Source organism: Octopus bimaculoides, chromosome 8, assembly GCF_046866305.1.
Source record: "Octopus bimaculoides isolate indiv1 chromosome 8, ASM4686630v1, whole genome shotgun sequence".
Taxonomy (NCBI): domain Eukaryota; kingdom Metazoa; phylum Mollusca; class Cephalopoda; order Octopoda; family Octopodidae; genus Octopus; species Octopus bimaculoides.
This window is the reverse complement of record NC_142935.1, coordinates 57,897,867-57,915,366: the sequence shown is the minus strand read 5'-3', so window position 1 is coordinate 57,915,366 and position 17,500 is coordinate 57,897,867. Positions and strand designations below refer to the sequence as shown.

The following is a 17,500-nucleotide window of genomic DNA, read 5'->3' as shown; positions in this document are numbered from 1 at the left end:
CGTGTTTAATTTATCGACCCCGAAAAGATGAAAGGCAAAGTTGACCTCAGCGGAATTTGAACTCAGAACGTTAGGACGGATGAAATGCCGCTAAGCATTTTCCCCGGCGTGCTAACAATTCTGCCAGCTTGCGCCTTAATAATAATCCTTACTACTAAAGTCACAAGGCCTGAAATTTTGGGGAGGGGGCTAGTCGATTACATTGATTCCTGTACTCAACTGGAACCTATTTTATCGACCCCGAAAGGATAAAAGGCGAAGTCAACCTGGGCTGAATTTGAACTCTGCACGTAAAGACGGACGAAATACTGCTAAGCATTTCGCCCGGCGTGCTAACATTTCTCCCATAAGCAAAAGTAACAATTTTGCGAGGAAGATCTTATTAGAATAAACTTACACCAATACTTGTATGTTATTTTATTTTATCGACTCCAGAGAGATGAAAAGCAAAGCTGACTTCAGTTAGATTTTAACTCAGAACAGAACGCAAATACACGTCATAATAATTTATATTTCTTTCAAATCGTCTTAGATGACGCTAGAATAAAATGTTATCTTTTTACCTAACCTTACTAGCGTATTTCTAATATTAACTGGAAATCTTTACAACCAAGATCGAATCTAAACCGGGTCACTGATTGTTAACTTTTTATTCCGAAATTTACTACTACTACTACTACTACTACTACTACTACTACTACTACTACTACAGCTGCTGCTGCTGTTGCTGTCGTTCTACGTTAATCAGAACAATTTTGCTTGAAAATAGGATATTAATTCTTTATTAGAATTTAAAATAGCGAGAAGGGACGAGTAAGTGAGAAAGAGAGAGGGGGAGATAGATAAATAGATAAATAGATAGATAGAGAGAGAGGGAGATAGATAAATAGATAAATAGATAGAGAGAGAGAGAGAGGGAGATAGATAAATAGATAAATAGATAAATAGATAGAGAGAGAGGGGGGAGATAGAGCAAGATACATAGGAAAAGAATAGAATGGGAGATTGGGATAAAACGGTGAATTTTGTAAGAAATATAGAAACAGACTGAAGACAGATTGTCAGAAATAGAGAGATAAATATTAAGGGAAAAAAGTGATAGAAGGAGGGAGACAAGATAGAGAAAGAGAAAGTAAAGAGAGAAAGAAAGAGAGAGAGAGAGACAGAAACAGGTGGATTGTGCATCAAATGGTACAAATTCATGTGAGAATGCAAAGTTTCGGTTCAAGAGAGGGCGACTACAGCCATAAAATAATATTCTTCAGGCAACAAAGGAAATGAAAAAGAAAAAAAAAACAACAATTTTCTTCTCTGTCTGTGTCATGGCGGAAAAGCGTCCTGAAAGCTTGAAGGTAAGCACATTCACAAAGCAAAAATGATAATGGTAATATTGGTGATAATAATAACAATAATAACAAAAAAATACAATGAGGTAAATATGGCTGGCAAAAATGAAAATTAAGAAATGTTATAAAGCCGTAAAGCTCAGAGACAATCAGTTTTAAAAGAAATAACAAAAAAAAAAAAAGCACACACACATATCCACAATGATTATTGGAGGCAACAATAACACACCAGTTACATGCTTTTCTTAATTATGCGAGCAAACCAAAAAATAAAGTAAGCAAGGCTAAACTGTTAAATTATATATATATATATATATATATATATATATATATATATATGTGTGTGTGTGTGTGTGTGTGTGTGTGTATGCTTTGATTTTTCTTTGTAAAAGCCGAAACGGTGTAAGTTGTAAGAAAAATGATAAGTCAATGGTTTTTTTTACTTCTAGCTTCCATTTCAATATTTCGGGATTAAGACTCCTCCTCCGGGAAATCTTTCGGCGATTTATGTCGCAAGCCGAAGAAGGGATCTTAATCCCGACATATCGAAACACAAGTATAAACCATTGACTTAATCTTATAGCTCACATTCTTTTGGCTTAAAAAAAATCACACACACACACACATATATATATGTATGTATATATAACAGAAAGTAGGAAGATGTGTAGACGCTTGCGTTTACAAAAAATTGATAATAGTTTGGAAAATAGGATAGGAGGATTGGAGAGGGTGATGAGTAAAGTCACCTAAGCAAAAGATTTGTGGCGCTTTCACTAGGAACAACGAATGTGTCAAATGCTACTGCTGTAAGCCAAAAAGTACTTTGCGTTATCTAGTCACCATGATTAACAGTGCAAGACAATATATTTTGTTTCGTCATTGTTTATTGTGAGTTTTGATATATGGATTATGGTTATTGTCGTTGTCTAGATCCAGGTCAACGCTGACTAATCACATCTACGATCAAAAGCCTTTCAGCCATAACGACCCCGTCCATCTCTGGAGCATATTATATCTGGATATAATATTCAAGTGCCTCTTCATTTTCAGAGCGGTAGGATGTGATTTCAAATATATATAGTTGCTATTTATAGCAGGTCAAGCGACCTCATACAAATTCCTTCAGTATATGAGTTTAATTTAGTTGTCACTTATGTCATTGCGATAGAGATGATGTTACAACATCAAGCTATCTTCACCTTAATACTAACGATCCTCAACGATGTCTAAAAGGATTATTGTGTTAAATTACTGTGATATTGAAGGGCGAGTGAAAATGGCATAAATTGCTTACTTAGGTCTTTGATATTGGATCTCAGTAGACATTAATGCAGTCGTGAGCAACTTTATTCAAGTTTGTAACCAATTAATGAGTACTTCATATTTTACTGAATATTACAATTTCATATGGAAACTACGTTTTCATTGCTATCATGTGATGGTATTTTTTAAAAAGAGAAATAGAGAATTGTTTGTCGGGAACAATAATTGACATTTGTATTAATAAAACAGGTTTCTAACATTGTCTCGAGATAAATAAACAAGGAAACAGAACTGTAGATTGAATTAAATATGTAGAAAGAATTAAAAGTGTAGATAGAAATGTCGATGTTAAGATATCTCTCTCATCAAGCGGTGAGGTTTATACATGATATGTCACGTGTCAATTGGAATTTTCTTCAAATTGCAGACGATAACAATTTTCGTGTGCCTGTTAAACCAATTAAATCTGAGTCAGCTTCTATAAGAAACTCTTCACACCCTCTTTATTTTTTGTTTGTTCAAAGAGATGTAACGTTAAATTACAAGATTGGGGTCTCTCCTCCAAAACAGTAAAATAAACGATTCCAGTGTATGTAAGAGAGAAAGATATTAAGTTGTTGCAGGCGAGATATTGGTTATAACATATTCACATCAAACAGGCCATGCTATGGAAATACAAAAAAACAGTCATATATATATATATATATATATATATATATATATACCCCATTAAATATTTTCCATTTTCGTTTATAATCTTTTTACCCCTTGTTTTCATTTTTGTTATGCTCCTCTGTTCGTGTGTGCGTTGAAAGATCCCTTAGAGTACGCCATTAGTGTATAGGTTACTGTAGTTTGTTTTTAATGTTTTAACATTTTATTAATTTGTTTTCTTCAACATATTCTTTCTTTGACATACATTTAGAACAAAATGCGTGGTAAAAAAAAACACACCAACTATGACAATAACATTCCCAACAACAATGCAATTCTCCCCACCGTCACCACCAACGCCAACACCTACACAACAACAACAATGACGACGACGACGACGACGACAACGACCACGATGATTATGAAAATAGTATGAATGCAAAAAAGTAAAAAGTGACTAATAATAAATACTGCATTCCGGACTAGAGTCTAAGTACAATCACTACATACACTCACTGTAGTATCAATAGCAATTTGCTGAGCAAAAACAAAAAGACAAAAAAAAATGACAAAACATACATTGTTCATAATCATTTAAAGACCGAAGTAGATTAGAAGATATCGGTATAGACCAAGGAAGACGGTACACGAACGATGATAATCGGAGATGACTGGTGTAGTTTACGCAACATATTGTCGAACCAGCCGACATCATGCATAGAGAGACTCAGATCCATATTTTCATAAGTCAAGAGAAATTAAAAAATGCATGCAGTAAAACTATCTAATATGATTTATTAAACTATATCCACAGATTGTGATATTCTAGAACATATCTCTGTTTGTGTTGACAATGATATAGGGTGCACGCAGTGATATATCCATCTAGCTATTCATTTATCTATTTATATTTGCAATTGTTAGGAGTGATAAATTTATCTTGTCATATATGACGTGAAGCAACACGATGATATATCTACTCTGTTTTATAAATTTGTTCTCTCTCACCATATTTGCTCAAGAGTAACACAGCAGTAGGTTCTTCTACTTTGGTTTACTTACCGTTTCATAACCTGTCCTCTTGCTTTACTTTAAGATGCTATACGCTGCTGCTGGTATTGTTGCCGTTTGTATTATTGTTGTTGTAGATGATGATCGGCATTGAATATTCAGTAATATCAACATGTTACAGTGTATATGACATCGAGGGAAGTGGTATATTTTATTTATGTGAAAATTTAAATGCGGTGATATATCTAATTTTTTACTGAATTGTGTATATTTAAAAATAAGAACAGTTACCTTCGATATCAAACTGGACTATGGTAAAGTGGAGTTTGCAATGGGAGATAGTAAGAATAGAAAAGGCATGCAGACAGTGGAAAGGAGACGAATTGGTGGGCGATAGCCGGAGCAACTGATTCGTAAGGGAGATAATTGAAGTGGTGATGGCGGTGATGATGATGACAGTAGCGGTAATGGGGGTGTAAGTGAATGAACGCAGCCAATAAAGAATAAGAGCATGATAGAAGCGGGCAAAATGTGGCAGGAAGTGTAGAGTGTACGATATATTGTTCTAAAGTCTTTAATGATCGTGTTCAACAAGAGTAAGTAGACTCAAATCTGTCCCTTCGTAAATTAGATATAAATACTTGGTCGACAGTATTCTTTGAGAGTAAGATAATAAAACTCTCTATACATCAATACTGTTCACACATTTATTCAATCTATTGCTATACAAAAAAAAAAATGACTTAGATCATTGATATCTCTAAAACAATGCAAAACTGGTTTGAAATTTACAATGACTTCGAGAAATTCCCTAAGCTTACGTTCACCGATATTTATTATTAAATTATAGTAACGTAGGGGGTATCTTTATTTTTTTGTTTTGTTTTGTTTTAGTTAGTTTTATTAGGATTAATAATGTTCATAGCATTTTTGAAGCCATTGATAATGAACGATAAGGTTAAGTAGATAAAGTTAGTACTGAGAATGCTTAGGTATTGAGAAGGGGCGGGATATATTGACAGCAACGGTGATAGAGAGGCATGCAATTTCTAGAGATGAAAGGCTAGAAAAATATTTAGGAAATATTTTGATGTGGTGAATTTCAGTGGGTTTGGTTCCGAGCGAGCAATTTCAAAAACGTAGAAAGCGCTGTTGCAGAGGAAGAGATACGACAGGCCAAGTGATTGTTAATTATTAGTGTGTAAGAGTTTGCGTATAAGATGGCTGTCTTTTATTATTCATCGCATATTAAGGAACCAGTTACACAATATTTTCGATATCAGACTGAAGCCCTTCCATTTATGCATTTATAAGTTCTCACTTTCTTCCGCCTCACTCTTTCACATTTGAGAATGTGTGTTAATTCGGAGCCGATGATACACTCAATTGCCATTCTGAGTTTCTTATACTGTATGCAGTACGTCAAGCAATAAAAGATATTTGCTTTATGTATTGAGTACTCATACTTTTTATGCTTACACACACACACACACACACACACACACACACACACACACACACACAGACACACACACACACACACACACACACACACACACGAACGCCCACACGTATCATAGCAATCTATGTGTCATACTTAATGTGTATAAACTAATGACAGGCAAGTTACTGCAGTTTTCGTTCGAGATAAATAAAAAAAACACTTATAGACGCGCTGTGCTTGACAATACAATGTATATTGGAAGGAGACGAACAATCGTGCTGGCAGGGGCTAGCGAGAATGCCAGATACCCTTGTTGGGTTTTATCAGTGATGTACTTGCAGCCAGCAACATGCTCGGGCGAGATCTGCCACTTCCGATACAGGAAACAGTGAGAGTATTTTTCACTGCTTCCTTTATTCCCCACTCCACTATACACGATCTCACATTCTCACATACGCGCTTTCCTAAGACCCACCTACCAATTGTATGCAAACCCAACCTCACTAACAAATGTCACCATACTTACACATACATACACAGCTCTAATACACACACACACACACAATTCTCTTTATGCCTGCATCAAACAGAGATACCTACTGATATATGCATCTATACATCCACCTTTTAATCTGTCTTAACTCGCTCATACAACAGTTTTGCCTATGATTTTTAACCGTTCACCTTCCTCCTGTGTCCACACACTCACAGCTCTTTTTCACTCTTCTTATCTGTTTTTCTATGTCTTTTTTTTTTTTTGACGAAGAACTAACATCCAAAACGTTAAGACACATTTTTCTCCGTCTTAATCGTGAAACTAACACCATATTTGTTAAATTTTGTTCTTTTTGGTTATTTTTGATATCTAATGTCCTTGCATCTAACGCGCACACACACATATATACACGTACACGGTGAATGCAACTAGGAATCAAGTGGTGACCTCTCCCGCCAAATTTCGATGAAAGGTTGTATGTTACCCTGTATATGAATAACTAATTATCTTTATTTTTGTGAGTATTTCTGTTACTAAATTGCATCACCCACCAACAATTTTAATCCAGGATTCGCTCCAATGCACACACAAACACACATGCAAAACAATGAATTTCACATACACTTAAAAATTTATTTTGGTATAGAGGAAGGAATTTCATCCTGTCATTTCCCCACTTCCCGAGACTGGTAGGATCTTCTGGAACAACTGATGTTGAGGGCTGCAGACAAAGCATGTACAAGTAGGGAAATCCAAAGGAATGTTGTTTTAGGAAGGACAGGCTGGCTGCAGTAGTTTGTGTGGAAGCTGGGGTAGCGGTAACAATACAACGGAGACTAGGAAGAGAAACGATAAAGTTGGGAGTGCCTGTGCTGATGAGATACGAAGCCTACATCTGAAATTGTTATAGAAAAGGCAAAGAGGGGAAGGAATACACGTGTGAACCAACGACTGATGAGTGCTAGTGAGAGATATTTTGCCGCCACGTGAGCTTTTTATAAATGCGTTCTAGAATGCTTGCGTGCATAACAGTAACACCGTCTCAAATGTAGGAACAGCAATCCGTTGTGTTACATTGAGTTTAGGTTGTGTGTGCAGACGCAGAGAGACACATACGTAAGGGCATAGTTAAAATCATCCCATATCCGCTCGAAGTGCCAAGGGATCTGAGAGGAGAGGGTCATTTTTTCATTTTACAAATGTGCGGTGGGTATTCAAAATGAGACAATGACCAGACGACATGAAAGGTGCAGAGACGGTGATGGTTTGATGAAGATATTATTTGAAGGTGAGAAAGAGATAAAGAATTGCATGGGATGGTTGTGTATCGATCGGCGACGAGACTCGGAACTGAAACTAGATGTAGAAAGGTGCAGATTGTGAAAGATAGCATTTCTACACCGGCTGTATCAGTATGGAATCAGTGACCGAACCACTGCTAGAAAATGCAGCCAGCCCTTCCTCAAGTCTTGTTTCGCTGGATCGAGGGTGGAAGGGCTGAGAGCGGGTGTTGCGAGAAGGCAAAAGCAGATTTTTGGCCTTCCTGCTTTTAACTTAGGTGAATATCAAGGACGTGATAGTAGGTGGGAGATAGAGCTGCACTCGCAGTCGGCTAGTTCACGCTTTCAGCTGAATCGACCGGGGCAAAGTGAAGTGAAGTACCTTGTCTAAGGACACCTTGCTTAAGAACTGAAGCACCTTGCTTAAGTACGCTGCTCGGTCCACGAACGAAACCACAGAGTCAGTGCAAATCCTGGATGGTGGTGCGTTATGTCCACCATATTAAACACTCACACATGCGCACCTTCATCGACTAGATTAGCGGTAGTTGCTATACACCGCTTACCACAGTGCATTTCATTGCATTATTGTAGCTTTCGGATGATGTTACCTGCTGTCCACACAAGCAGGCCATGTGTGTGTGTGTGTGTGTGTGTGTGTGTGTGTGTGTGTGTGTGTGTGTGTGTGTGTGTGTGTATGTGTGTGTATTTATATATCTACTCCCGTTTCGTGCATAATTATACGCATTTTGTGTTTATGAGTGTTCCCCTTGATTAGAGCTGAAGTATGATGTTACACCGAGCTGAAGGGGCAATCTATTGACCCATGAAAGGTTATAAATAAAATTTCTGTCTGACTGGTCACGTAACAATATTTCGTGATAAAGTAATGTGTATCATTTGACACTTAATTTTCATTATCCCTCTCTATCTCTCTATCACTTCCTCTTTTTCTCTCACTGCATATAGATACGTGCGCACGCGCACATACACACACATACAGACACAGACACACGTATGTATACATACATACATTCGCATATACATAAAAATGGCGGTTGATTGAACGAATTTTCAGAGCGTTGAAAAATTGGATTTGGTTTCTATGCGTAATGAGTTAGGAACACCGATTTTTCGCTGTTTTTTTTTTGTTGTTTTACCCTTTTTTTTTGTCTTTTATTCTTTCAGGTGTTATGATGTGGGATCGGATCTTAACTTTTCAAATGCGACTGCATTCAAGTTTAATGTTCATATATTTTTTAAATTGGAGATTTTCCCATTCCCTTATTTATTCTTATGTTTAGTTTCAAACAATAACTTTTCTACATCCTTTAACATTTAAAAGTTTAAAGACCAGTTTTCGCCTCGTCATTAGAATATCATGATAGACTTTGAATGAGCGACGCTAATTTTATTAGTTATAATACTCTTCCTACAATCCTTTATTGCCTATTGCAAAACGCACCGATAATACGTTACAACTACCAATTCACTCTGACTATTACACCAAAAAGATCTTGTAGATACCCTATTATCCCAAACTAAATATAAAAAAACTGATAAGAAAATTTGAGAATGATTATTTGATAAAGATATTTACATTATAAGAATTTAGGAGCTTTGAGAGATATGAAGTGAATTACTTTCTTATTTTGACGGTGAAACTCTGAAGTAGATAATGCTATAAATAATAGCGGGTATAATGTTGAGTTCAAAATACCCATTGGATAGAAAGAAAGTCAAAGTTTGTTGATGGGACACAAACCCACGTTTTGTATAAACATAACCGACGTTCTAACTTTTATACCAGAGCACCACTAAATTTCCTCCACCTCTCTTAGAAGTTTAGTTCTTACTAGCGAGAACTCTCAGATGTTTATGTTGTAGAACTTCGAGAGGTATATGAAGTAAACATTGTTTTTAATAACGCTTCGACAATTTTTCCATCCAAAAGTATTTCAACCTCGTATTCTACATGTTATTATTTATAGCCTTATCTACTTCGAGTTCCACCATTAAAATCATTATTGCTTTATTATCCTTAAATTCGAATACAGTCGTGTCTTCAATATCCTATATATATATATATATATATATATATATATATATATATATATATATATATATATATATATATATATATATATATATATATATATATATAACGTATCAAATGTCCTTCTTGTGGCATAGACTTATAGGGTCGGTTTCCGAATCTGCGGACGGTTCATCGCAGCTTCTATCGCAGCATTAATCATTTTTGCCACCAGAGTGGACTGGAGCAACGTGAAATGAAGTGCTTTGTTCAAGAACACACAGCACCTTATGGCCCAGGAATCTTACGACCATGAATGCAACACAGTAACCACTAAGCCACGCACCTACACACACACACACGTATTAGTTATCACACTATATACCCTGTGGGTATACACGCACATACACACGTGTGCGTGTATATATACCCACAGGGTTAAACAACAAAAGGCATAAAGAGGTCATGGGAAACCCTTCCTTTGACTGACTATAAGAAGGAGAAAAGATGAGCTAGAAACATGGTGACACATGTGAGGAGGCAATGTAGAATAAGTTTTTATATGATTCCATCATTTATACTCACTCTCAGCAAAATGCGAAGTACCCAATGCCAATACTGCCCAAGCCCACATTGCTAATAAGCAGTAATGAATAATCGTTCATGGATACTTTTGCCTGCATTAATAAAATAATTAAATCAATTGCTGCTATTTATTACACCAGTGTGCGATTTAAAATAATATATTCGTTCTTTTTGCTCTGCAGTCATTCAGAGAAAGCGGAAGTTCGGTATTATCAAAGTCACCAGTTATCCCTATTTGTAAGTTACTTTGAAGTCCGCGCATACGTTCACGCTCCTATATGTACACATCACATACACACTCACATTTACACTTTTGAATTTTCCAGCCACACCATTCACATGCATATATCCACATATTTACTTGTAGGCTATATTGTAATTAGGTCCCACCTCGGTCTAGACGATGAGTATTCCAGTGATTTAATCAACTGAACTACCTTTGCATTGTATAATCGTATAAATGGCTGAGAATTTCACATAGCAATATACCCTTAGTATAATCCTCAAACAGAATCTACATCTAGATAACACTGCGTGTTAAACACCTGGACCTTTGAAGTACATCTGCATCTTATTTAGTGGGCTTTCCGCGCACTTTTAACTAACCAAAATTCACTAGTAAACCTTAAAGATATATCGTGGAATCTACTTGCCCAAAGTGGTGTGCAAGCACATCGATTTCACAATCTCATTTTGAGTTTTACAGAAATCATCTATTCATTTTAAAAATCTTTTTCATGTTTCACTCATTGGACTGCAGCCATGCTGGACACTGCTTGAATAAATCGACGCCGATACTCAGTTGTTTTCTTAGTCCGATACTAATCCTATCGGTAATTTTTATAGAAAATGTAAACAAACCTACCGGTTGTGAAACGTGGATGGGTGTGACAAACACAGACACAAAACCTCCTCTCTACAACACTGACAGACAGACACATGCACATACATACATACATATATATATATATATATATATATATATATATATGGTTTATAATCATTCAAAAAGAACGTACGAAAATAGAGATATAGCGTTTAATAAAAAATTATTATCTGCAGAAATAAAACATAGTCCCTTACGCCTGTTTCAATTAAGCCTAAAAGATTAAATAGCAATTATTAAAATCATTATATTCGGCAAAATCTCTTCACCGTTAGGTTTATGTGTTGTATTTTAGAATCATCTTATTACAGTCTGCTGTGATGATTCTAAATTACAACACATGCTAAACCTAAAAGTATATCTTTTATCTACCCCTCTGAAGAGATTTTGCCTAATATAATGATTTTAATAATTGCTATTTAATCGTTTAGGCTTTATTGAAACAGCTGTAAGGGACTATGCTTGATTTTTGCAGATAATATTTTTTTATTAAACGCTATATCTCCATTTTCTTACTTTCCTTTGAATGATTATAAACCATGGTTTATATATAAACCTATTGTTTTATGAATATTATTATTCACAACAAATATTAGGTATTGAATTAGTAATTCATTGGATGATACCACCCTTTAATGAGGCTAATTTAATTTCTAATTGGAAATATATATACTTAATATATATATATATATATATATATATATATATATATATATATATATATATATATATATATATATATATATACATATACATATATATATATATATATACATATACATATACATATATATATATATATATATATATATATATATATATATATATATATATATATATACATATACATATATATATATATATATATATACATATACATATACATATATATATATATATATACATATACATATACATATATATATATATATATATATATATATATATATATATATATATATATATATATATATATATATATACACGACAGGTTTTCACACAGTTTCCGTCAACCAAATTCACTCACAAACTATTGGTCGTCCCAGACACATGCCCAAGATGCCGCGCAGTGTAACTGAATCCGAAGCCACGTGGTTGCAAAGCGAGCTGCTTAACCACGTAGTTCATGCACACATGAAACTCATATATACACCCTCACGCATATGCTAACACGCTTACCTTCTTCATGAATTGCAATTACACCTCAAAAATAAGATCCGATATAAGATCGATTATAATGACAATGATACAGAGATGAGGAATTCGTTAGTTTATAGAGAGCATCTCATTCTTACGCTTAATATGACGGAGATTGTGGACTGGGAGAGTCGGTAGAGCGTCGGGCTAAAGTTTCGCTACATTTACCTGCGTTCATATTTACGTTTCGAGTTCGAATCAGGTCGATGGTAATTTGACCTTTCGGTATTTATAAAATAAATATGTTCATCAGCTAATGAGATGGCAGTTCTCACTTCATTACTATACTTAATTACGTTTAATTTACTTAATGTTTTCAAATTATGGAATAATCAACAAATTTTCAGTTGAGTGGGTGAGTCGATTACATCGACCCAGTACTTGACTGGTACTTATTTTATCGACATCCAAAGGCTGAAAGGCAAAGTCGTCTTCGCATGAGTTGAACTCAGAATGTAATGATTTGGAACAAAAATCGTATGACATTTTTTTCTGATGCTGTCACAATCCTGCCAGTCCATTGCCTTTATTAACCATAATAATGATTGTGCCTACCTCAAATTTATGATCCCAAGCCAGAAATTTGTGGTAGAGAGTTTGTCGGTTAAATCAATCTCAGAACTTCAGTAATATATTTTATCGGCTCGAAGGGATGAAAGGCAGTTGATTTGGGCGACATTTCATCCCAGAACTTAAAGATTCGTATTAAACTGACTACTATGTGGCTAGTACTTTATTTACTCTTGCGAGTCGCGCAATCCTCGCCCTTTTTGCTCTATAAATACAATGTCACAAATTTGGTAGAGGGGTTTAATCGTTTCAACAGTAGTTCCCAACTAATTTTCTACTTCTTAGCCCCTTTTATTACTATTTTATTCTGATGGATTCCCATAGCCATTATATTTTTAAAAATTAGTTTCATAGATACATCTTCCAAAATTCCTATTTTGTTTTTCCCTCGTTCACTTGTGTGAAGATGCCTGGCTTAGTGGTTAGGGTATTCGGCTCACGATCGTAAGGGTATGAGTTCAATTCCAAGTAACACGTTATGTCCTTGAGCAAGACACTTTATTTCACGTTGCTCCAGTCCACTCAACTGGAAGAAAATGAGTAGTACCTGTATTTCAAAGGGCTAGCCTTGTCACACTCTGTGTCACGCTGACTCTCCCTGAGAACTACATTAAGGGTACGCGTGTCTGTGGAGTGCTCAGCCAATTGTACTATAATTTCATGAGCAGGATGTTCCGTTGATCGGATCAACTGCAACCCTCATCGTCGGAACCGACAAATTGCCAATTCGTTCATTTGTATAGGTTTGCAACACTACTCCGAGAGAAGATGTTAAATTATATAAAACATTAGAGAAAGAAACCTAGCTGTTTCTTGCAATAAATGCATCGAAAACAATGTTTTTTTAATGGATACTTAACATACTACTGTGGATCCCCAATTTACTATTTTGCCTGTGTCGACCACCAAAAATCTTATATAGACCTCTAGAGTCAATATGAACCTGGTTGAGAACTACTGGTTTAAGCCGATCCCCGCGTTTAACTTTGGAAGGACAAACGGTTAAACAAAGCAAATATCGATGGGATTTAAACTCAGAAGAAAAAACAGTCGGAACAAACACCGCAATACATTTTGCTCGACGCTCTAACGATTCTGCCATTCCATAGCTTTGATCAACTTTAGTAATGTATTACATATATTCACATTTATAAATTGTTCAGATGTTATAGTAAATTTCAGCCATGCGGTTAAATACAGAGAACGAAGGGAAGATGTGTATCTCAAAGAAAAATACATAAATAGATACGAGGCAAGTTTTAGGAACATTTGCAAATTTGCAGTTTTTACATTAGAATTTCAGTAAGTGTTATACTACTACTACTACTAATAATAATAATAATAATAATAATCCATTCTACTATAAGCACAAGGCCTGAAATTTCTGGGGAGGGGATAAGTCGATTACACTGACTCCAGTGTTTCACTGGTACTTAATTTATCGACCCCGAAAGGATAAAAGGCAAATTCGACCTCGGTATAATTTGAACTCAGAACATAAAGATAGACGAAATGCCGCTAAGCATTTTGTCCGGCGCACTAACGATTCTGCCAGCTCGCCGCCTTTATAATAATAATAAACCTTTCTATTATAGGCTCAAGGCCTGAAATTTTGGGGGAGAGACTAGTCGATCACATCGAGCCCAGTACACAACTGGTACTTAATTTATCGACCCTGTAACGATGAAAGGTAAAGTCGATCTCAAATAATTTCTTACGGCCAAAAAGTTATGGGGTGGAGTTAGTAAAAAGCTTTAATTAATACTGCTCTAGAGGTTACATCAGCCTCTACCAGAGCAGCCAAGGCATGGACAGGCACGGCAGCTATCCAGGATCATCACTGGTTTTGGGACTCAATGCAAATCTATACATACTGTAGTATACATGCAACTTGTGTAATGTAGGAGCCCATTATATTACTGTACCCAGGGGCCTGTAATGCTGCAGAGGCAACCTTGTTCACCGACTAACAACAACAACAATAATAATAATAATAATAATAATAATAATAATAACAATAATAATAATGATTTCAAGTTTTTGCCACAAGGGCAGCTTGGGGAGGGGATTAAGTCGATTATATCGACCCCAGTGCGCAACTGGTAATTAATTTATCGACCCAGAGAGGATGAAAGGCAAAGTCGACCGCGACAGAATTTGAACTCAGAACGTAGCGTGTTAAAGATTCTGCCACTTCACTGCCTTGATATAGTACTTAATTTATCGATCTCGAAAGGATGAAAGGCAAAGTCGACTTTTGGCACAAGAGAATCTTCGGGGAGGGGATTAAGTCGAATATATAGACCCCAGTATTTTACTGGCACTTACTTTATCGACCCCGAAAGGATGAATGGGAAGTCGACCCCGGAGGAATTTGAACTCAGAACGTAGCGACGGGTGAAATGCTTCTAAGCATTTCGCCCGCCGTGCAAGTGATTCTGTCAGCTCGCCGCCTTAATAATACTACTACTAATAATAATAATAATAATAATAATAATAATAATAATAATAATAATAATAATAATAATAATAATAATAATAATAATAATTTTTTGTAATAAATCAAGGCCATAAAATGTCGGCTACGGGCAACAGTTGATTAAAACAAGAACGACATAGGCATTATAATTTATCAACCTCAACATTTTGCCTTCAGAGGGTCTTGCATAGTTTGTATTGGTTGTCAATTGAATACGAGTAGACTCGAGCAGAGTAAAATAATATCACTTGGTATGGGGACAACCCGCTGCCGGTTGAGTAATTGAACTCCCGAGCCAAAACATTCTAATCACCAGGCTACATGTCTTCATTCAAATATAACAATAATCCTATCTACTTTAGGCACAAGGCTTAAAGATTTCAGTGCTCTATCTACTACTTATTCCATCGACCCCGAAAGGATAGAAAAGGCAAAGTCAACCACGGTAGAATAATAATAATAATAAGAAGAAGAATCTTTTCTACTAAAGGTACAAGGCCTGAAATTTGGCGGGGGGTGGGGACTAATTGACAACATCGACCCCAGTGTTTCACTGGTTCTTAATTTATCAACCCTGAAAGGATGAAAGGCAAAATCGACGTCGGCGAAATTTGAACTCAGAACGTTGATACGGACGAAACGCCGCTAAGTATTTGCCCGGTGCGCTACCGATTCTGCTAGCTCGTCGCCATAAAAATAGTAATAATCCTTTCTAGTATAGGGTACAAGGCCTGAAATTGTGGGGGAGGGGGCTAGTCAATTACATTGAAACCAAGAACGTAATTGGTACTTATTTCATCGACCCCCCCCCCAAAAGGATGAAAGGCAAAATTCGATCTCCGCAGAACTGGAGCTCAGATAGTTAGGAGCCAGAAGGAATGCTACTAAGCATTATGTCCGGCTCGCTAATATGGCTGCCAGCTTCGATGCCTTGGGTAATACATATAATAAACAAGAAGAAATTAATATTATTGAATTGAATTAAATAAAGAGAGAGAGAGAGAGAGAGAGAGAGATGTCACAAAGGAGAAATGGAATGGTGCAGTATTAAATTATGTTTGATTTGGTGGTTGTGTTTATTTTCGGGAGATGGAAAGGACGGAGGTGCTAAGATGGAAGAATGGTAGCAGATATAAATGACGAATGAACAAGACGATATTATGAAACAGCAGAGGAAAAATATGAGCTGCGCCCAAAAAAAAAAAAAAAAAAATTAATGTATACAGGGAAATGAAGAAAAAGAGACAAAGAGAGTAAGATTTAAACAGGTAAATTAGCAAGGTTACCAACGAACAGTTATCAGGAATAAGTTAAAAGTTAAAATGCTGGAAAAACGAAGAATTAATTATTTTTTTTAATAAAAGAGAGAGAAGGTAAAGAAATGAAAAATATTAAAAAAAAAGAGAAATATATATATACATATATATATATATATATATATATATATATATATATATATATATATATATATATATATATATATATATATATATATATATATGTACAGACACGAAAGACTGAAAGATAATATGTTAAAAGAAAGAGGATGTAACAAGAAGCAAGCAAATTCAAGGTTTTATAGTAATCAGTAAAGAGAGAAAAGGTTGTAGAGATATAAAAAAAAGAAATGAAGTTCTATTAGAATTTGTTTTTATCTTTCGTTTTTTTTTTTGTTTTTTCTTCCTATTTTTGATTTATGAACACAAACGAACAGAGCAATCCAAGCAGGAGGAAATAGAATTGACAACCCTGGATGATGCCTGTCTTCTGTAAAGCGAAAGAGATGAAGCAGGTCAAGGAAAAGCAACAATATGCGTGTGTGTGCACGTATATATATATATGTATATATATATATATATATATATATATATATATATACACATAATATAAATCATATATATTATATATAATATAATATATATATTATATGTAATATGTATTTATATATATGTATCATATTATATATATATATAATATAATGTTTAATATATATTTATATATACATATATAAATAATATATATATAATGTATATATATATGTCTAACATATAATAAACAATACATCTTTATATATATAATGTATGATATATAATATATCTTTATATATATATATATATATATATATATATATATATAAATATAATATACATATATATAATATACATATAATATATATATATAATATACATATAATATATAGATAATATACAAATAACATAATATATATAATATATACATAATATATGATATA

General features: G+C 34.8%; 1 protein-coding gene across 2 annotated transcripts in view; it reads right to left on the bottom strand.

Moving 5' to 3' along the window:
* LOC106876201 (netrin-1) overlaps positions 1-17,500 on the bottom strand; it is a 387,684-nt gene that overhangs the window by 140,146 nt on the left and 230,038 nt on the right. The window lies entirely within an intron of this gene.